This window comes from Thermobia domestica, chromosome 9 (assembly GCF_964235325.1).
Source record: "Thermobia domestica chromosome 9, izTheDome1.hap1.1, whole genome shotgun sequence".
Lineage (NCBI taxonomy): Eukaryota > Metazoa > Arthropoda > Insecta > Zygentoma > Lepismatidae > Thermobia > Thermobia domestica.
This window is the reverse complement of record NC_137462.1, coordinates 195367318-195390981: the sequence shown is the minus strand read 5'-3', so window position 1 is coordinate 195390981 and position 23664 is coordinate 195367318. Positions and strand designations below refer to the sequence as shown.

At 35.8% G+C, this 23664-nt stretch overlaps 1 pseudogene; it reads left to right on the top strand.

The window, feature by feature from the left end:
- Positions 1-5759: 5759 nt before the first annotated feature.
- LOC145661241 (U4 spliceosomal RNA) lies at positions 5760-5825 on the top strand (annotated as a pseudogene).
- Positions 5826-23664: the final 17839 nt, after the last annotated feature.

Below are 23664 nucleotides of genomic sequence, written 5' to 3'. Positions count from 1 at the left end.
CTTAGGGTCAAAAAAATAAATAAAATAAAATAAAATAAAAAATAATAAAAATAAAAATAAAAATGTTAGGATCTTTGCAGTACCGATTATACCAATGGCAAAAGTGCCCATTATTGTATATAAATTTCTAATTGCGCTTTTTTACTAATTTGAGGACGCTGAGTTCCATAGAATTATTTTAAAACACACCATGGGATTCCTAGAAAATCGATTTCAAATCTATATATATATATAAATGAAAGTGACTATGTTTGTGATTTCATACCTCTTAAACTACCCGACCGATCTCGATCAAATATTCAACATAGATGAGGTTTGGGTCTCGGAAGACTTTTATGATTTTACTTAGACGGTACAACGTAAGGGAGGAGGAGGGGGAGATACATAGAAATAAATAAAACTTAATAACTCTTGAACCACGAGACGAGACCCATCTCGATCAAATTTGTCACATAGATGAGGTTCAGGCCTGGGATGGTTTTTATCATGTGACTTTGACGGTGCAAATTAGGAGAGGGAGGAGATATTTAAAATGATCGAAAATGACCGATATTAGTGTTGAATCCATAGTTTTCGGGGTCGCTGAGATGAATAATGACACATCCAGTGCCGTTTAAATCCAAACTCAGCCCCGCTACTTGGGGGAGTGGATATATTGAAATGATTGAAATTGATCGATATTAGTGGCGAATTCATAGTTTTCGGGGCCGCTGAGACGAAGAGTGACATTTCCGATACCGTTTAATTCCAAATTCAGCCCTCATTAATACTCCTAAGAAGGGATGGTGACAAGTAAAAATAATTGAAAATGACCGATATTAGTGTCGAATTCATAGTTTTTGAGGCCCCCAACTTGATTAGTGACAGTTTTGGTGTCCTTTCTGTCCAAAATGAAACGTATTCTGCCCATCTGAAGAACGGGTATTCTGCTATATACCAAAAACCAAGAAAAAGATGTAAAACCATTTTTGTTTTGGTATAAAAATCTTGCTTACATCTTGTTCTCCGTTCTGGAAACATTTTATCCTGAGCTTCAGAGAACTCAGTTTACAAAATTAAAGTCTACTTTTGCGTACGATGTAAAGTTTAACATAATCATTACAGAATCTATTTTTCTTTTACTGTTATATGATGTCAAGAATTTGGAAATAAGAAAGTTGTGAATAGCCCTGTTAAACATTCTCCCCTCGAATTTTTAGCAGGTTCAATAAACGCGTGTAGTTACAATCAAGTTTTTGGTTTATTCATCAAATTTTAAACGATATTTTAGTTCCTTGAAATCTACCACGCTTTCAGAAGAGTTGTTGCTAACACACTTAGAAACTTTGTCTAATCCATTTTTGCCGTTGAACGTTAAGCTAAAAGCTCTAAACAATTCGCTGGAACTAGGAAACCCATGCATTTTTTCTTTCCTATCAAATGACCAATTTTCTTTGACTTAAATTTTTTTCAGGATTTTTCTCTTCAGAATGCAGCAATTAAATGTTTTATCTTGTTTTAATCGAAAAACAAAGGTAGAGCATACTGTTTGTTATCTCTCCACTAAAATTGAAATATTTAAGAAAACCCGAAATTTCTCCGACAAAAAATGTTTTTTCGAGCTCAAAATTTACTCAAGATCTGAATTTTGCACCATTCGCGCGTTAAGGTGTTGCCAACGAAAAGAGAGAGAGAGAGAGAGAGAAAGAAAGTGACAGCTGACAGGCTTGTTTAAAATGGAGCGTCATACAAAAGAACAACGCGTTGTCATTGTTGAGCAATATTTCAATTGGTTGCTACAGTTCGCCACTTTCGTACCATAAATGTCGGAAAATAGTGATTTATAATAACTTCATCAACTGTCTTAAAAAAATAAAACTGGATCATTGTGATCTTAAGCCTCTGGCCTTCCTTCAACAAATCTGTCAACACAAAACATCGAAGCAGTTTATTCGTAAGACTGTTGCTGAGAGTCCTGAAACATCGATTGGTGATCGTGATCAAGAATTGGACATTTCGAGAAGTTCTCTACAGAATTGACAACCCATGTCATGCGATTTAATGCCATTGGACTTTTTCTTTTTTCTTTTCTTTTCTTTTCTTTTCTTTTTTTGAAGCCTTAGGTTTATGCCAACAAACCCACGACCACCCACACCTTAAAAGAAGAAGTGGAGCGCTGTATCAACAAAATTCAGCCCATTTTTGTAAAATGATCATTAAAAAAATCAACAAAAGAGTGTGTATGTGCCAGCAAAGCCGAGGAGACCATTTACCCGATATGCTCTTCCATACATAACCCTATACCAGCGTTTCCCAACCGGTGTGCCGCGGCACACGTGTGCCGTGAATGGGCTGCTGGTGTGCCGCGAGGAATCGAAACAAAATTATTAATTTTATAGCAACCAAACTGCAAAAGGTAGGAAAAAATGTATATTTGTATTTCACATTACTATGAACCTCTACTATGAATCTACAATTTTAAGTTTCATACCAGGTTACTGTTTTGTACATTTCTAATGTTTTTATAAAAATGATTATCATTGTTATGTCTATTAGTGCTTCTTTATTATTGCAGACTATTTCGTAACTTGAAAATTTAAAATATCATTCAATCCTTTCGGCAAATTACCTACATTTGTGTTTTAAAAGTAAAAGAGATTTGTTTGTTCGTTCGTTATTTAGTGATCTTCCTTCTTAGTAAAAGGTTGGATACAGTTTTTGAAAAGAAAGGTTTTTTTAAAAAACTTGAGTCCAATATTTCATTGCAATTGTTTTCTATTTTTAAATTAGAATGAAAAGTAAGCATAATGATTTACCACGGGGAAAAAAACAGTGATAGAGCTTTCTTCTCTGTAAGAAGATCAATAATCACAGAAAAATACCACTGTGTTTTATATTTACAAACAATAATATCTATATGTGTGCCGCGAGAATCCAAGTAACACCCGTAGTGTGCCGCAAGTTAAAAAAGTTTGGGAAACGCTGCCCTATACTATATACTGTATGAATCAATGAAAAATTTATAGTTTTTAATTATAAACCTGTATTTTCTGTCAAAATTACTTCTTGCGTGAATTTTGGGAGAACCCTTTAGCTAAACAGCTGTATCAACGTATCACTGGGGAAAAAACAGTCTCTAATTTACGGCGAAATGTGTATCATGCTATAACGCGTATCGTTACTCTATTTTTTTTTTTTTTCATTATGGCGTATTGTGCATATCTTTCATCTTTAGATGCAATGTGGTTTTTAATACTCAATCCTTGTAGAAATATCGCATCTAACGAATGGAACATGACTAAAGCGTTTTTCAAGTCATGATGATTCTTGTACTTTCATTGTCTGCGGTCTACTTTCATCAACCTTCACCTAGTACATTCCCTTTCTACGCCCCCGCTCAAAGGAAGAGTTAAAAAAGAATTCTCATCAACTAAAGGAAACTATAAAGTACATCGTCTTGCATATGTAAACAATATCTAAAAAGATTTAAAAAAAAGAAAAAGAAGAAGAAGAAGAAGTTGAATTGGGAAACTAACCAACGTTTGCTGCTTCTAACATTTCACTTTCGTATCCAATACATTCCTTACAGTGCGAGTGACAAATTTAAGAAACTTCAAAAATCCCTTTCCTTTTTACAGGAAAATATTATACACAAACACTTTATTTCATATTATTATATTATGTATAGACCTTTTTTCCTAAATACATAGGATGTTACTAAAATTATGGGTCATACGGAGATTTATAGAACATATTCCAAGTGACTTTTCTTTATTCGTAACACAAAATCTAGATCTAGTCGATAAGATCACACTTTAATAATAGCCTATCCAATTAATAAGATACTAGGATCACCAAGTTGCTAACATGTTTGATCTTAGATATTGATAACGTAAATAAAAAAATAAAAATAAAAAATCAGTGTGAACCCAACCATTAAAGCGGTTTCCCAACCATTGTTGTGCCCGAAGACAGACTTTGTCTTTTTTTTTTTAATTAAATTGAGAGTAATATAGATTTTAATAGTGTAAGGGTGTAAGTTTCGATAAAGTTGTGACTCTTTATAGTAATAAGCATTTTTTATGCCACTGGAGGCGTTGATTGGTATAGTATGTCTCAAAATTGATTTCAACAAATTGCTAAATGCTTCGTGGTTTCTAAAATCTAAAATTTCGCTACATACCGTATGGGACTGTAAGACACACTAGTCCACCACTGGATTGCGAACCATTGGATTAAGGTAGGCATGAGGATTAGGGATGCTACATTGTGTGGCTATTACCAACAAATCCCAAAAGTAATGTAAATACCATACTATTATATATAATTGAATCACTGATTTGAGAAACGTCATAAGTCAGCCATATGCCGAAAATGAGTTTACATGCAGCCAGGGCCGTGCGTGGAAAATCAGCGCCCGGGGCGAAAGTATACGACGGCGTCCCCATATATATATTCCAAGCAATTTTTCCTATCTTTTTTTCCTTTTTTCTCCCGAATTCTCCGCTCCCTTACTTCGGCGCCCGGGGCCGTTGCCCCGCTCGCCCCTTCCCCCCCCGGGGCACGGCCCTGCATGCAGCTTTGATTCTTGAAGGATAGCTACACCATTGGTTTATGATATGTCAGAAGTCACGCTAATAGTTCTTGCAATATTGAGCTGCAACAACTGTCCCTGAGTTAAGAAACGTTACAAATCATTGACTTACGGCATTATTGACATTATTGACATACGACGTTTTTCAAATCAGCGAATTAGTATTATTATATTTTATATAATTAGTATTTTATTATAGTATGTATTACTAGTATACTTACATTCGCTGAAGTGCTGCTTCGTGGCTAAGCGATTAGCGTACGAGCGTTTGGCGTGGGAGACCCGGTTCGGATTCTACATTAATCAGTAGGTCCCGTCTCATATAGCCTCACTGCTGAAAGTGACGTTACATTCAAATTCAACTCAAGCTAAATAGTGTGCACTTGCATGTTTCCAGGTTTGATTCCCGAAAAAAAAACTTGGTTCTGAAATTATTATGCATAATTGAAAAAAAAAAAAAAAACTAACATAAGAATTGAAAATGATAATGTAATATCTACATCATGAGAGGGATACCCCTACTGACGTTCCCATACGCTCTCCACCTTCTCAATTAATCGTTTTTATACTTTCGGCGCTATTACTCTGGACCTAGCCCAACCCACGGACTTTGTGGTGGACAAACACCGTGCTCGTGGGTTTTCTCGGGGTTCTCTCGTTTCCTCCCACTTTCTTCATTCCACCATTTCACACATTACTCATCATCACTGTCTCCTTTAGTCTAACCGGCATATACGTGGGACGTAAAACTTAAAGATTTCATTTCATTTCATTTTTGTCTACCCACGTTGACCTGGAAGCACGTCGAGATAATGCTACGTTGCAGTTTAGTGTACATCCTAAACTTCCGTAGGGTCTTTGATTATTAGCATGACGTGACAACAACCGAATTCTTTCAAGGACATGGACAATGACAAGCGTGCCGTCTGATGCACTCCTCTGCTTCATACGGTAGTGTTACATGATTGGAGGACGGTTCATACAGTGATAAGATTATAGTAATAAATGAAATTAATGCAAACTCTTAAAACGAAATCTTTCACGATTACGCCTTTTATACTAAGGGAGACGATGATTAAAGTAAGTGAATGATGATGGAAGGATTGGTGGAATGAGAAAGTGGGAGGAAACGGAGGTACCCCGATAAAACCCAAGGACACGACGTTTTTCACCACAAACTTACTTGAGCTTTGCGTAGTCGTAATATCGTAACTAATGAGGTTTAACCGAGGAGTGATTATTGCTAGTTGATGGTGGATCAAAATCAATGACCCCACGCATCAGAGACAAACGCTCTACCACTGAGCCACCGTGCCCCCTATAATAATAAATCAAAGAAATACAGTGTAAATCAGTAAGAATTGAAGTTGTTTAAAAAAAATTTACTACAACCATTCCACGCCCCGTGTACAAGTGCAGTAAAAGTACACTCATTGAATTTCCTGGACTAATTAATGTTGCTTATTATTCATAACATTAGAGCATTTTTTTTTTTTTTGCTTATGTTCTTTATTAGGTATTTCGTGTATTTACCGTTAGCAAGTGTTGCTTGATATATGAGCGGCTGGGGGAAACATAATTGTATGTCACATTTTCTAACTTTCAAGTAAACTGGGAAAAATGTTCAACATTCCCATGAATTCAATGCAATAAAATACAAAACAAGTTTTCCCAGTCATCTACAGGACATTCCCGAAATTAAATTACCTACATATTGTTCCATGGTTGAATTCCAACCAATTCCAACTCATAACTCAATTTTGTAGGAAGTGGCGCTCACCATTATGTTCGCCCGAGCTGGTCAAAATTTTAACAAACTAAGAATTGACAATGGTCTTAATTACAAGTCTTATCACTAACAAGGAATCCCTTGAGTGCGAAGTCGGAAGTGCATTCTCTAGTAATGCTCATTTGAAAGTGTAGTGTAAACAATGATGACAGGAAACATATTAGCTGCTAATGACTTACCATGTGCAGCAGGAGAGCGACAGAAAATACGTGTCTGGGAGGTGCAGAGATCAACCTTCTATGGGTATATGTATTACGGTAATCTTCACAAAATCTTCTATGGGACAAAGTCGATATTCATGATTTTTTTTTTTTTTAACCGCCATGAACAAGGTATGAAAGATGACGCGCCACAGTGATCACAAATGTTCAATATCGAAGGCGAACTCCTTGGGAGTTACAAATCCTTCAGGGCGTACAGCGAAGTATCCTAGGGTGACCAGATTCTGACAAGCGAAAAGTAATAGTATATGATAGTTTACTACGTCGGCAATACGCATGTCTTCATTTCATTTAACGTTAACCATTCATTTTTGTTTTAAAAAAAAAGTACCGAACAAAAGTATTGAAGGAAATCAACACAACTCCAAATGCTTTGATGAAGGAAAAAGTGGTTTATATTTTTAAACGTACAATGAAACTTCGTGTTGTGCTAAAGATTTTTTAAATCGATTTTCGGAGCGTGGTATTATTTTAAGGGACGAGAGAAAATTTAGGCCGACTCGAGGGAACTTCTACTTAACTTGGTTATAAGTTTAAGAAGGAAACTTTTCCTACTGTACCGATATCTCAACAATCTCTTCTCAGTAAAAACAATGTATTGTAAAACAATGGTTTGTTGATTGCTCTTCCCTATCTTTTGAAGAGTGTTAAAAAAAAAAAAAAAAAAAAAAAAAACAGCGGTTCATCATTCAGGAAAAGAGTGCCTGCGATTCAAAATGTTGTGAATACAGAATGAAATATTACGATATTGGAAATAAGTTAAATCAAGACATTTCGCAGGACATTTTAAAAAAGGACATTTCTCGATTTTGTAGGTGTCTTCGCCACACGCAGAACAACCCTTTGAAATACATAACTGTACATCGAAAATCAGTACGTCTGATCACAGTATCCACTCTTAAAGAATGCATAGGCCTATTGGTGTAACGGGTGCCATCACATTCAATCAGTTCTCATCTCCCCGTTATATCAATATGATTCTACGAGGGTCATTCGGAAAGTAAAGAACGTTTTGCGCTAGCGCGTGCGCGTTTTCCCCCACCCCCGCTGCCGCTGGGTTATTGACCTGGGCATACTTTAGCCTCAGTCTGGCACCAGCTGCGATCCGCTACGGTCCGTTATTGCTTCGCTGTGCGACTGTAAAATGTGCGCTACAATTACTGATCCCGCCAAGTGTGAGGTTCGTAGTGTGATAAGATTTTTGAATGCAAGAAAAGTGCGTCCGATAGAAATTTATAGACAAATCACTGAGGTGTATGGAAATGTAATGAATTAAGCATCAGTTCGTAAGTGGTGCATTATGTTTAATGACGGACGGACGAATGTGCACGATGAGGAACGCTCGGGCCGGCCTTCTGTTATGACTGACGAACTCAAAGGAAGAATTGAGCGGAAAATTCAAGAGGATAGGCGATTCACTATTGATGGGCTGCACGAATTCTTTCCTGAAATTTCAAGAACTTTGTTGTACGAAATTGTCAGTGGTGAACTTGGTTACAAAAAAAAATAGTGCAAGGTGGTTGCCTCGACTGTTATCGGAGTTCAACAGTTTGGCGGCAACTGTGTATGCCGAAGACATAGAAAAACTTGTACCACGGTATGACAAGTGTTTAAATTTACACGGCGACTATGTCGAAAAGTAACTTAAGTATCATATAGTATGTAACACAAATTTCGCCTTTGTATATCAGTTATTGAAGTGTTTATACAAAAACGTTCTTTACTTTCCGAATGACCCTCGTACGTACAAAGTAAGGCTATTTTAAAGGGTAAATTTACCTCTAAACTTACCGAACTTTAAAACAAAATCTTACCCTGAGTATTTACAAAGTAGTCATCAAAATTCTACCGTGTATTACCAAAACTTCAACAAGTTTTCACCTGTGTAGCCTCATTGCTGATAAAGAACATAAATACATATCAATCAATCAACCGAATTAGATGAGGTTACTGGTAAGGAACAAAGAAGATTCTACTGCCTTTTTTCCTTTCATTTTTAAATTAAGGTAAAAGAACCACGTCTACAGCTTAACATGGGAACCAAACCAAATGCACCCCTACGGGAAATCGAATACAGAACTCCTACGCCACAGATACGTACGCTAACTATATAACCACGAGGGATCTTTCTTATATTTCGGACTATGCATTTCATCAATATTCCTTTCCTATGAAACAAGGATGAAGTATGGATTTTTGGCTCAAAGCGTTTGAATTGTCTCATCTGCTTAATACAGCTCTTCGCGCAAAGAGTCAATCATACATTCACTCCTTTGATGTTTTCCAAGCAAAACTAACTCACCCAAGTCTTAGATCTCGATCCCAAGCCTGTGCTAAGAAAGGGGAAGAGATCTTCCTTTCTTGTGCTCAGATTACATACCTTGCGGTAATCTGAAGCTGTTGAAGAAAGGAGACCGGAACTCGAAAAGTACGTAGAAATACGTTACTCTCGTAATATCCACACTGGTCTCAACTGCTGTTTGCTCCTCTACATTGGCAGCAGAAGTCCAATTGCGGATAACAACTTATCGGGGATAGAGCTTTCGTCACGAGTTCAAAATAGGGGACTAATTCGTGCCATTGGATTCAGAAGAGTCATTACCATCTCGTTATGGTCTCGTTATGGTCGCATGTCTCAGAGACAAGCTTAAACTGCCCCTACTGCAGAAAGCAAGGCTTCGGTTACCCTTCAAAACTGGCAACTAAGTCGTGCCTTTGGGTCCGGGAGATAAGACTACGTGGTACTTCAATACATAAAAGAGAGGTAGTTGGCATATCCAGCGGGGTGAGTCTGGAAAAGATAAGACGCCAACCTTCTAATAGAATTACATACATATTCTTGGATCCGGTAGAAGATACCTAGCAATTCATAGCGTATCCTTGGTATCACAAAACGAGCAGTGAGATAGTTAGGACCGCCTGGTGGCCTTGTACGCTGGGTGGATCCAATGCCTCTAGCGGGGGAAAGTGATCAACTCCTAAGTGACCATATCTGCTTGTGCAGACAGTCTACCTCTACTGTAATTAAAGCAAGGCGGGTGTTAAACCTGTCGAACGTACTGTAGAATGAGGCTATGACTGATTCCTAAATGACCATGTCTAAGGATGCAGACAGCGTACACCCCTACATCAGTCATATTGCTTGACGACCTATTGCCGGAGGTCCCAAATGACCATGTATGCTGATGCATACAGCTTACACCAATAATTTGTTTGGGTAATATGCAATGTACCTCAGCGATAATACGAGGTAGTCCGATATTGCTTGGACGTCCCTGCATGGGGAGAATAGTGGTTACGAATATTCTCCCATATGGCAACGTTCACGTGCCATTAGGTTGGACAGGAAGCTGAGCTGTTACATGTATGCGGTACCCGCCTATATCATTCATTGGTTCCGGTAGTATATCGTGTACCTCAACCGTAAATTGAGGTAATAAAGAATTGTTTGGACAACCCAACGGGGAAACGGGAAAAGATCAAATACCAATTCCGGAGGTGATTAGCTGCTACTGGGTCCTCCGATCCTATCGTGGTGAAGTCGTCACCCGGATGAAGATCAGGAGGTCTCAATCTCAAGTGCCGATCTTACGCATACCATTGGAACAGGATGAGGTACGGGAGGACCTCGACATCTTCGTGGTACTTTTGCAAGAGTTTGAACGTCAGAGGTAGACAGGCTCTAACCTTCCCTCTGATTTCCACAGGTTCGCAAATTGGGTTAGTCTCTGACGGTTGTGGTCATACCGTGGGATTCGGTAATTTGAATTTTATTCCAAAGCGAAGGTGAGCTTGCCCTAACACTCGAGTGCCAACACTACTTGTGCTGGTTTACTCGTGACTCACTAGAGGAGTCCCCTCCACCAGTAGCTGTAACTGGGAGACACTCAGGATTTAGGACAATCGCGAAATGGGCGTATCGAATTACCCTACTTGAAGGGTTACGTTACCACATATTTGACGAGAGATCGAATATGGATGATATAGTAGTGCAGATGGTAGTATCTGATCGGTCCTATCAGAGCTTCATTATTAGGAAAGATTTATTGCACTACAGTGGAGTTTCGGTAATCCAACATCCAGTTAATCCGAACAGGCCCGATAGGAAAATTTTATTTATTTATTTATTGTGGCGAAAATATGCCGTTTTAGGAAATTAGTAACTAAAATAATGAAAATGGGTGAATGTTTTCGTAGAAAACAAAGTAAACTTCCTTTAAATACAGTTTTTTTCTTTAATACCTGTATATAAGCCTTAAGCCACATTACGACAATTGCACAAAGTTTGAAATAGAATAAAGGCATCAAGTTTTTTCCAACATTTTAACATTTTTCCAATACAGTACATATACTGTAGTCAGAAAACATGTCTTGAAATACTATACGCTGTGTATTACAACAAATAGACCCGTTCATCCGCTTCAAACCGCGATTTTACTGTTATTCCGGCTAATCCGAACAATCACGTAATCCTAATACAGGGGTGCCCACAAGGGGGGGTTATGACGCAAACTGCGTCATTGAAATATTTGGAGGGGGGGTAAAAATCTATATAAATATGTTTGAGAGGGTGTAAAAATTAATCGAAAAGATTATTTTTTCATGGAAGAACAACTACGGATAGGCAATTGAGGGGGGGTGCGTCATGGATATGAGGGGGGTGGGCACCACTGCCTAATAGGGTTCGGTTCCAATTAGTTCGGATTAGCGGGACTACATTGTACTAATAATTTTTCTGCATAGTTATAATAAAGTAAAAATATTCAATTAAGAACCTTTAAGCACATTTACTCCCTTTTAACAGGATTAATATATTGAAAAGTTAATCTTTTGTAGTCTTTTTTAAAAAATAAGTATTTATTACTTTTCGTGACACGATGAACGGAATTACTGTTTGGTAGCAATATCAAATATCTGAACACAGTAATTCCTGATTATTATTTATCAGATAAATATCCAAATAAAAATTAGTTGTCATACAGAAGAAAATATTACTGGTTATTCAGCTGTAGATAAAAGATCGAACAAATTTCTCCTTTCATTTTTGATTCTAATCTAATGATAAAGACAGCATTACTCAATATAAAACGTGATAAACACCATTAGATAATCAAATACTCTTAATACTGTAATTGCATCTTTTAACTTGATAGATATATTAAAAGATATAAAGAGAAAGTTGCTTAGTAATAACTTCCTTCTTATTATTAGTTCATACACGAAATCCCATATGAGCTTTTCATGTCATTATTCTCCATTCCTCCGAATAAAATATGTGTGTGTTTATAAAGAACAGTATCATTATAAAGCAGGTTATCATTCTCTGAGCATATTTTTTTAAATATATGTGACTTTTTTTTGGACGTTTATCTGGGTTATAGTCAAAGAGATGACGTCTTTTGCCATAAAGAAACTCAGATGACAGACAATAGAGGCAGTTTTTACGTACAACATAAATCTTTCTGTTCCATTGCAGAAGAATTCAAGATCAAGAATTTGGCAGTCATACGGATAAATATATTATTATTATTATTATTATTATTATTATTATTAAGTTGATTTTGATCTATTAGGGAAATCTTGCAGCAATTACCGTAGGTATGCTTGACTAGTAACAGCGTGTACGCTTTAAAACTTAGGTGAAATTGATCTGAATCTGTCCTTTATGACTGACGAGGCGTATTTTCATCTTAATTGGTAGATAAATTCCCAGAGCTCATGGTACTGGTCCGTAGATAATCCTCATGGATTTCACAGGACATCTTTACACGACCAGAAGATGATTGTATCGTGCTGTTATAGACAACAGGATAATCATAGTTTTGTTCCACGAAATGAACAATGCACAGCGGTATGTAAAACAACTCTTCATGCTATTTGTCAACGAACTGAGTGAGGAGCATCTGCAGTAAGTATATTTCCAACAAGATGGGACAAGAGCTCACATTATCCGAAATTTAATGCAAGTAATCGCCAAATTCTTCGGTAAGGATCAGTAACTGTGGCCTCTGAAATCACTTGATCATACAGTATGTGACTTTCTCTTGTAGGGCGCCTTCAAAGTAAAAGTGTATGAAAACAATTTTTAGAGGCTGCAACAGCTTCAAGACAACATCACCATGGCTATTGCGTAGTTCATCCAGAACCAACTACGTGCAACATATGCAATCTTATTACGAGAACAGAAAGGTTTTTTGAGTGTTTAAATGACTATTTCCAGCACTTGTTTTAATCAAACTGTTCACAGTCAGGTGTAAACGATGTGGTAACCTCATTGCATTTCCGTGTTTTCTTTGTTTTTCTTATATTTCAGAGTTTTTTTTTTCGTTCGGACTATCCTGTGATAATAATACTAAACTAATTCGAACTTTCAAATACAATATTACGATTAATTGATTAATTGGAGCTTAATATTTCTTTTCAGAACGGTGGCTGTACAAAATCTATTACTTAAGATGGGGTCGTAATAACCACTCGAGTTTTATTGAGGAAAATATTCCCGCCGGAGATCGAATTCGGGACCACACATAGAAAACACGCGAATTGACCTCTTGACTAGGAAGGGGTATATATTGGAGATGAAAACCACAATTCACAAATAAAATTACTGTAGATGCACATCAGTTTAGTTTATTTATTGATATTCCTCTGTATCCTTATGTTCCCTAACGTGGGAAAGATCACGGGATATGTTGTGAGTTCTGAGCATCTTGTTTCTGAACATTTATCTTAGATTCATCTTTACAAACCAACATGCACGGCAGTGCGCCAAGCCCAGTTATCTCGCTGGAGAACGCCATATGTATATATTTACACGAAACAATTCAGGCATTTTTTTCGAACATCCATAACTTCGATTCCCATAAAGATAGCGCAACGAAAATTAGTTACATCATTAACCTGCACCGAACCATGTCCTATATAGAATTTCAATCCGTTTTATCTCAAACCGTTTACGAGATATAGAACTATTAAATCATCAAGAAATCTCAAATTTGATCAGTGACTAACTCATCAAAACCTATATGGGTTAGTTTCTGTTCACGTGAAAACTTGAAATTTAGCACAAGTGTAAAATTTATGGAAGAAGTAAGGGAAAAATTCTGATTATTGAAAGTTTCCTTTACCAATAAGGAAAATTAAGGCAATGACCAAATTTAGATACAATTACGTATTTGATTTAAAATCTATAGGGTACTTCTTGTAAATATGGAAGCTTGAAATTTGGCATAAATGTAGGATTTATAGTAGAAATAAAGGGTAAAAAAATCTGAAAACTCGAAAATTTTCCTTCCAGACAAGAAACTTAGAAGGCAAAGCCTACATATTGTTACATCTCTTAAGACAATGATTGAAAGTTTAGTACTTTGTGTAGACATGTAAACTTAAATTTGATACAAATGTACACTGAGAAAAAAATTGTAGGTGGCGTACTTAAAAAGATAGTTTATATGAGTAATTCCTGTAGTTTTTGGAAAATGGGAATTTCTGCCTTTTAAGTTGGGATTTTTATAAGGTTCCAGATTAATATCACTTCCTCTCTTTAACGGAAATCGGAAGCAAAGGACAAAATCTGGAGCATGCCGATTCAGATTGAAAGTACTAATTTTAATCTAAAAGAGATTATTATTGATAACATTTATAGTGTATAAGTGTTTTACACTGTCAGATTGATTAGCATACTTAGTTAGGCGTACTGTTATTATTCCTCTTTCTTTAGTAATGTAATTGCGTATATTAGCCATTGCAAAGTTAAATGTCGGAACTTGTGGACAATTGGCAACGTCGGACCGCTATTGGCCCCATTTTATACGTTAAAACGATGGGTGAGTGTACTATAAAAGGAAAATATGCTCCTTAAAGAGGCCCACAAATCTGACAAAAGCTCTCTCATGAGTATACAGTTAGCTTATACATCTTTGGCGCGGGAAACCCGGGTTTGATTCCCGGCAGGAGTTCAAGTAGTTCCGATACCACGTTAAGCTGTAGCCCCACGTCTCACATAGCCTTGCTGCTGAAAGAGACGCTAAACTTCAATCAACCAAACCAAATCTGACAAAAATGGTATTATTATTATTATTATTATTATTATTATTATTATTATTATTATTATTATTATTATTATTATTATTATTATTGAAATTAAATTAAAGATCAAGTTTTACGTCCCATCATTATGCCTTTAGGCTAAAAGAGACAGATTATTGTAGAATGGCCTAATTAATGGAATGACAATGTGGAAGGAAAGGGAGAACCTCCGAGAAAACCGACCACAAACTCATTTGTCCTAGGGTCGATCCAGAGATCCTTCATATCAGAGATGAATGCTCTACCACTGAGCCACCGTGCCCTCTATTATAATTATTGTTACGACAATATTTATAATACTGTATTGTAATATTTAAGTATTGAAATGAATTTTGGAATATAGTTCGTGTCTACTATAATCTGGATTCTTACTATGTCACTTTGATTAAAGAGGGTATAGTAGGTGGGTAGGTTTTAACATTTATGCCAAAATAGGTTACCCTTCTAACATTTATGCCAAAATAGGTTATCCTTCTAACATTTATGCCAAAATAGGTTATCCTTCTAACAATTATGCCAAAATAGGTTATCCTTCTAAGATTTATGCCAAAATAGGCTATCCTTCTAACATTTATGCCAAAATAGGTTATCCTTCTAACATTTATGCCAAAATAGGTTATCCTTCTAACATTTACGCCAAAATAGGTTATCCTTCTAACATTTATGCCAAAATAGGTTATCCTTCTAACATTTATGCCAAAATAGGTTATCCTTCTAACATTTATGCCAAAATAGGTTATCCTTCTAACATTAATACCAAAATAGGTTATCCTTCTAACATTTATGCCAAAATAGGTTATCCTTCTAACATTTATACCAAAATAGGTTATCCTTCTAACATTTATGCCAAAATAGGCTATCCTTCTAACATTTATGCCAAAATAGGTTATCTTACGGATTTTTATCATTACATTTTCATTGAAATGTGTATCCTAAGGGAGAAAGGGATTCAAATACTTTCCATAAACCTATTTTCCACATGTGAAGAACGAAAATTTCAGTCAGTCAATATATCTTAATATTTTCACACTGTATTATTATTCTACATATCGAAAAAAATGCAGAAAGCGTAGGTTCTCCCACACTACTGAAAAGGAAAGCAATGACAGTGCACAGGAGATCACTGAATAAGATAAATCTCAGTTGATCTAGGCCAGTGATGACCAAATGGCGGCCCGCGAACTAAAATGAAAAATGTCTAATATATCCTGTTTTTAACTCAATTCATAACAGGAAGAGTAGAGCTGACAATGACCACTAAACATTGAGTTTCTTCGTTCAACTTGTCAGCAAAAGGCTCTCAAGGCGATACTGTATAAAACTTGTTTTCAGCACTGAACTTGCAAAATTAATTTTCCAATTTTCAGATTTCAATAAAACTTGGCATCGTTTCAGAATACTCACACAGAAGCATTCAATTCTGGAAATCTGAAAGAATGTCAAGTTTTATTGAAATCCGAAAATTGGAAAATTAAATTTATATACAATTTATATTCGTAGCTTTAGCTAATATCTAAAGCTACAAATAGACCATTAATTGATGTATTAAATAGAAATAGTGATGAATTGTCTATTCAAGTTCCAGATTTTATTCCTTATTTTTCCCTGTCAAGGCCCAGATTTTCTCATTTATAGGAAGTACAGTACTTATAAGTTCTTATTGGTTTTCAGTGACAGCAACTCAGCGACTCAGCATGCAATTTTAATATATCCGTGCCCTTATTATTCTTCATGAATTAGTAAACTTGACATTATTATATGTAAATTGTATCTTTATTTTACCAAATACAGTGAAACCTCTCTAAAGCGGACAGCCGTGGGGAATCAAACATTGTCCGCTATAGAGAGGTGTCCGCATTCAAGAGGTTTCAGTATTTTATTATGTAAATTAGTGAGGAAGGTAATATACAATTAGAAAAAATATTTTTGCATGAATCACGTATTTATGAATATTGCCTGCGTTATCCTCCGTCATCCAATACTCTATGTTCGAGGCACAACATGAAAATAACATGTTATAGTTCTGTGCACTTTATACTTATCAGTACTTCCTTCGTTTTCAGTATGGCGCTTTAATTTGTGGGGTAATTGCAATCCTGAAGTGTCCTTTTTGAGACAATATACATACCTGAGGGCAAGAATTACTAAACTTATCTTCTGGTTGGTTAGAGACTCCAACGGGACAGTAGCATAACGTTTCATCCCTAACGGCGGGCAACTGTCAATCACTTTTGTGTCGAAAACAGCTTGGGTGGGAGTGGTATGCAAGCAATGGACATAAGAGTGTTGTTAAACAGAGACGCTTCTTGTGGGTTGCTGAGCAGACAGTTGAGGAGGCAAATTGTTTCAATGCTTCCTTGGTGACACGTGTATGAATTACTAAAAATGTATTTTTACTACACTTTTCAACACATTTCTAGAGAAAGTGTCCGTAATACGGAGGTAAATAATACCTATAAAAGACAGAAAAGACTGTCCGTGTCCGTACTAGAGAGTGTCCACTTTAGAGAGGTTTGTCAATATGTTTTTTCCTATTCCAATGTTTGGGGATTACAAAATATGTCCGTTAAGGGAGGTGTCCGCTTTATAGAGGTGTCCGTTAGTAGAGGTTTCACTGTATTACATTTGCATGAAATTTCAAATTCTTTGTTTAGGGGAAACATCCTACTGCAGTGGTTCTCAAACTTTCCGATAACGCAGACCCCCTGTTCACTCAGAAAGTGGTCTGCGGACCTCCTTGTAATGCTTTCTGAAATATCACATGGTATTAAAAAATATCATAATTAGAATTACCACTGACAAGAAAAGAGCAAGAAAAATAATGTAATACGTAATTTATTCTAAAGACACATGATTGTTTCCTAGTGAACGAAATTTCAATTGAAAATACAGTAACATTCAAGACTGAAAATCATTTAAAAAAAAGAAAAAGAAATCCACTTGATAAACAATGTTTTCAAATGTGGGGTCACTGATGTGAGGAATGAAATTCTTTCTTTTTTTTTTTTTTTCATATGTGAATTGAAATCTGGAATAAGTTTCGTCACCATCAATCTCAGGCCCGATTCCATATTAAGACAATTTCGCTTTAAGGTTTTAATACTTCAAAGAGCAGAAAAGGTCTGCTAACATAAGTAAGTGGTAGGAAAGGCATAAAATATTGCAATGCTCTTTTAGACAACTCTTCATCCTCACAGGGCAGAAATTTAGTAAAGTAGGAAAACATTTAAATTTACAAATGTAGGTACACTGTAAAAAATCGTTGTGTTATTTCAACGACATGCCTATGTGTTAACACAATTGTGTTAAAATATAACACAAACAGTTGGTTAGAACAACTCACTCAACATTTGGAGTTGTGTGTCAAATGTCGATAGTTGAAATGACACACAGCCTGTGTGTTAAATTAACACAAGTGTAGAATTTTCGGTGTTGTTTTCTGCGTGATTGCCAAATATGCTGGTTATCTTATTATAGAGGCTTATGTACTGAAGCTACAGTCAAACAAAGTAGATAGAAATATTTAAAAATCCAGGTATTCGCAAAATTTCAAAGTGCAAACTGCATGATGTGTTTTCAATTGTTTTACATAATGTTTCTGAAGAAATATATCAACAGCGAGAAACAACACCGTATTACTGTTGTAATGCCCCGGTATCATCAATCTATACCGTGCATTACATATATTGTAATTCGTGTTTTATAATTATATTTTTTGTTTATTTTCATTTCTGAAGAGTTCAGTTAAGAATTTTAATTGTGTTTAGTGTTATATATTTAGAAGATTCGGGCGATGGGTTTTATGGCCTGTAGCACCCGGAGATTAAAACAGAGATTAATAGAAGAAGAAAAATGTTTTAAAAATTACTGATTATCTGTCTTTTGAGAAAATTGAATAAATAGCTGAAGACGAAAAGAAAATTTATACGCAAGCTAAGGAAGTTATGAAGAATTTTGTTTATTTGCTTATAGATTTGTAAATATCATAAGCTATATTCATTTCTGCGAGGGAATATTGCAACAAGTAACATTACAACTACTGTAAAAATTAATGTATTGTTTGTTATAAAGCAGAAAACATAATGATCATGGCTGCAAGCTAAAATATATCTGCTCGGGAAGTTAATCTTCCTGAAATTTCCTGTCCCACCTAAGAATATGCCTGTTTGAGATATCATGACAAAATTTAAGTAACTAACGATTTGGAAAACAATTCAAAATTGCTGGTTTTACTGAATAAAACATTTAACTACTCTGATTTTACATAAACTACTCTGATAACTAATTCCGATAGGAGTACATTCATATAATAAAGTGGTGTGTTTGTAAATGTATTAATTGTTTGGCTCTATATATTCTCATCGTTTCTAACACCTCAAAGATAGTATATTTATCTGGTATGGTATTTATGTAGAACTATGCAGCAACATCTTCAGTCGCCTATAAACGACAATTAATTTGGGCAGATAATTAATGGTACGTAATTGATGATTTCGTTTCCCTGTAAAGAAATACTGTAGGTGAAAATAAAATGAAAATAAGAAAATACGTATGGAAAGATAGTAAAATAATGAGAATAAATAAAAATATATAATAGTAAGGTGGTGTAAGCCTACATAATTATAAATAATTGATATTAATGAAATATACGTTGGATATGGGGAAGGAGAATTAACATAATAATTATCGTGATTATTCTGTCCATGTTGATGTTTTCTGCTGCATCTGCTACATTAATTATTATATAAAACGAATAAATAAAAAGCTAGCTCTACAACGTGCCTGATCAAAGACTAATAAGAATGACTACAGCAATTTCTCAAACAATTAAATACACATACGTTTTTCAAAATATCTATATCCACTGGCAAACCTAATGGCTACTTACTATTGGAATTTACTTATCTGGATCCTTACCAAATACTTACCTTTTGGAAATGAACCTTACCTGTAATTCGTCTGGAACTACAATTACCTTCTGTTTATATCTACCATCATAAACTGTAACGTAACTTAACAAAACAATATTATTACTATTAGTAAATATTAATACTCACCTGAAACTTCAAATATAAATTCTGTCAGAATAAGCGGCAAAATTCATTTACTGAAATGTAAAATATACAAATTTGAAAGTTTCATTTGGAATATTGAAGTGTTACTGTGCAGGGTCTTGTAAAATAATTCTTCAGCTGCATGTTTGTAATCGAATGAATAATATAATCTCTTGGTAAAAGCAGTGTTTGTATGTAATTCTGTTGATTTTATTATTGACTTTGTTCATAAATCCATTATGTCATGTCTTCTTTTCAGCATTTTTTTTACATGGCATTGTAAATATTCTGTTTCGTGTGATCTTGCATGTTTTGCCACGAACCAAACTAACCTATTTTCTTCTCGATTCCGCAAGTCGAGATGGCGACGTTTGACTGGGCCACAGGTTCAGTTCTTCGTGGTTTTCAGGAAGACTGCACCGAATAATTTCAACATCGTTATAAGAGATTGATACAAAACGTCTGGATTATGCCAATGCAGGAAATAAATTGGAAGAAAACCAGTAAATTTTACGGTATATATATGAACAAGTGTTTTAAGAAAATACTATTGCAATATGGAGCAATATACTGTGTCACTTCTACACTGCACTAGAGCTCACCAGTCAACATCGGGGACTGTGTTTTCAAAAATGGCGGAAAATCAGTAGAAACACGATTAAGAGGCAAACATACTATAAGGATATAGGTAAGAGTTTCCTATCATTCTTGAACAAGTTGTTGGTGAAGGTTGTGTTTCAAACCATCAAGAAATACGTCACAATAAGTACTGGGGAGGACGACAAAAAAGTTTATGAAGATTTTCTAAATGAAGTGTTCTGTAGTTTACTATTCTCATTTTTAAAGTAGAATCTTCGGTAATCGTAAGCATGCACACCACAAGTTTTTCTAACACAGAAAAATGGTTCCATCAACATCACACACGGAGTTATTTCAACACCGAAATAGGTGTCGTAGTAACACAGAACTGGAGTCGAAATAACACTAAAAGCGGTGTTAATCTGGTGGTCTGACCTTGAATTTTAACACAGAGAGTGTTGAATTAACATCAAAACGGTGATACTTATACGGCTTTTGACCATGAACTATGACACAGATTGTGTGTTGAAATAATTAGAAAATGATGTTAAAATAACACAGGGACTGTGTTGTATTAATACTTGACATGGTGTAATATTAACACAAAATAATTAACACACTACATACTGTGTTATTTTCTTCGTGTTCGTGCAACACCACCACAAGTAACACTCAACACTTTTCCCCATACTACCGACCCTCACATGGTGTCGAAACAACACCGAAAATACTAACACAAATCCGAATCTAACACCGCTCAACACCAGTTATGTGTTAAAAACATAACACACCGCCTGTGTTAAACGCTAACACCGTGGGGTCTGTGTTGAATTAACACCGCATAGTGGTAGTCACGCTGGAACCGCTGCCCTGTGTTACATTTGAGTTGAATTAACACAACCATTTTTTACTGTGTATAATTTCTAATTTCTTTTAAAAACCAACCAACCAACTTTCTTTTTAGGAACTGAAAAAGTACTTCTTGCATAACAGCTGTAAGTTCCATTTTTTTACAACACATTTCAATTTTTTAGGCGTCGCGTGGCTTGATCTCACGTCGCGACCCCCTGGCTTGATCTCACGAACCCCACGTTGAGAACTACTGTTCTACTGTATGTGTTTGGATTAGTACTTCTGAGCGACTCAGATATATTTAAAGTTTTCATGTTTACAGAAAGGATGGTATATCTTTTTAATCTCTTCACAAGTTAACGTTAATATGTGATTTTGTCCTTGCTCCTACTCCCCGATCTTGAAAGTTGAAATTCAGAGTCTTTGGATTTCTTTTACTTCACTTGCAGCTTATAGCTTTCGTTTGTGCTAAATTTCAAGTTTGTATGTTTGCAAGGAAGTATCCTATAGGCTTTGAATCTTTTCAGAATTTTGTCCCTAAATTTCTTCCATGAAGGACGAAATTTCGACCTTTCGGGACGTTGTCTTTTACTTGTACCACAAACCTACACTGAGAAAAATCCGTTCTCCGGACAGCGGTATATTACGTTATCCTCTTGCTTACTACAGACATCAGTACGGAGCATAAGTTATCCGTATGCTACATAGCCACTGATAATTCCTTACCCACGCGCTATACGAACTACAAAAGTTTCAAATAAGCGTAAAATATGAAAATAGAAACTACTCTATGTTACTTACTTTTCTCGTTATTTGAATGAATTATTTGTAAATACCGATCTTATAAATGCCTAATAACTATTTTCATTAATTAAGAGACTATTGATATTGTTGCTGTGTAATGTGAGTATCTGTCACCACGGTATGGCGCGTTCTTAGGTTGCGGATCAAGGAGAAGGCCTCTGGATATAGAGGTTAGCTGCGAATATACTGAAAACAGTCGCGGACAGACGACAAGGAGTGGTCCTCCAGCTTGGGGGTTTGGGAAAGGCTAACAACCTCATTCTGTTAAAAAAAAAAAGAAGAAAAAGTATTTGTTCAGAAACATTCACAGAAGAATCGGACAAGGACTGGTAACTTGGCATGACCTCAGCAAAAGAAAATGGACATGAGATTTGGAACATGGAATATTAGAAGTCTTTACAGGGCAGGCGCGTTAAAATCCGTAACGAATGAGTTAGAGAAATACAGGATGAACCTAGTAGGAGTTCAGGAAGGAAGTTAGGTGGGAAGGAAATGGAACTGAGACGTACGGATATTTTGCGTTCTTTTACGGACAAGGAAATAAAGATCTCCAATTAGGAACAGGGTTTTTCGTTCGCAAACCAATATTACCAGCAATTAAGCGGGTTAAATTTGTTACTGACAGACTTTCTTTTATTACTCTTAAGAGTCGGTGGTGTAATATTATTGTTTTAAATGTACATGCTCTAACAGAAGATAAGGATGACGATATAAAAGACAGTTTTTACGAAGAAGTGGAACGGATGTTTAACCCACTCCCGCGATATCATATGAAAATTCTGCTAAGGGATTTCAATGCGAAGGTAGGACGAGAGGATATTTTCAAACCGATTATAGGGAACGAAAGTCTGCATAAAGAAAGTAATGGCAACGGTGTTAGACTCGTGAACTTTGCGACATCCAAAAACCTTATCGAGAAGAGTACAAAATTTCCACGTCGCGACGTTCATTTACTTGGACTGCACCAGACAGAAAAACACATAATCAAATCGATCATGCTTTAGTAGATAGAAGAAGGCAATCTAGCATAATTGGTGTTCGGTCGTTTAGAGGAGCTGACTGTGACACTGATCACTACCTGGTAGCAGCGATAATAATAAAAGAGAGATTATCGTTGAATAAAGAAAATATTCAATGTCTGAGAACGGAGAGATTTAATTTTAAAAAATTAGAAGAGAGGTATACCAAATTGAAGTTTCGAATAGATTCTCGGTTTTAGAAGATTTTGGTACAAAATCCAAATAAAATAACTACACAAAAATTCGTAGACATCAGACAGGAAACTTCCAAAACTTTTAGAATAAAGAAATGCGATTTTTTGAAAGCTAAAATTAAATAATTTGAAGATAATAGTAAAAATAAAAACGTTCGAGACATATAAAAGGGGATCAACGAATTTAAGAAATGCTATCAACCTCGTGCTTATATATTAAAGAAAGCTGACGGAACAGTTCTCACTGATACAGATAGCATCTTAAATAGATGGAAAGATTTCTTAGACGATTTGGTTAACACGGAGCCGAAAACTAATATGCGTGGAGAAATGGAAATACACACCACAGAACCGTAAATTCTAGAACCTAACCGAATAGAAGTAAAAATCCCTGCAAAGAAATTAAAGAAACACAAATCTCGGGGTGTAGACGAAATTCTGGCTGAGATAATTTTAGCTGGAGGCGGAAAATTGTGGAACAAGGTATACAA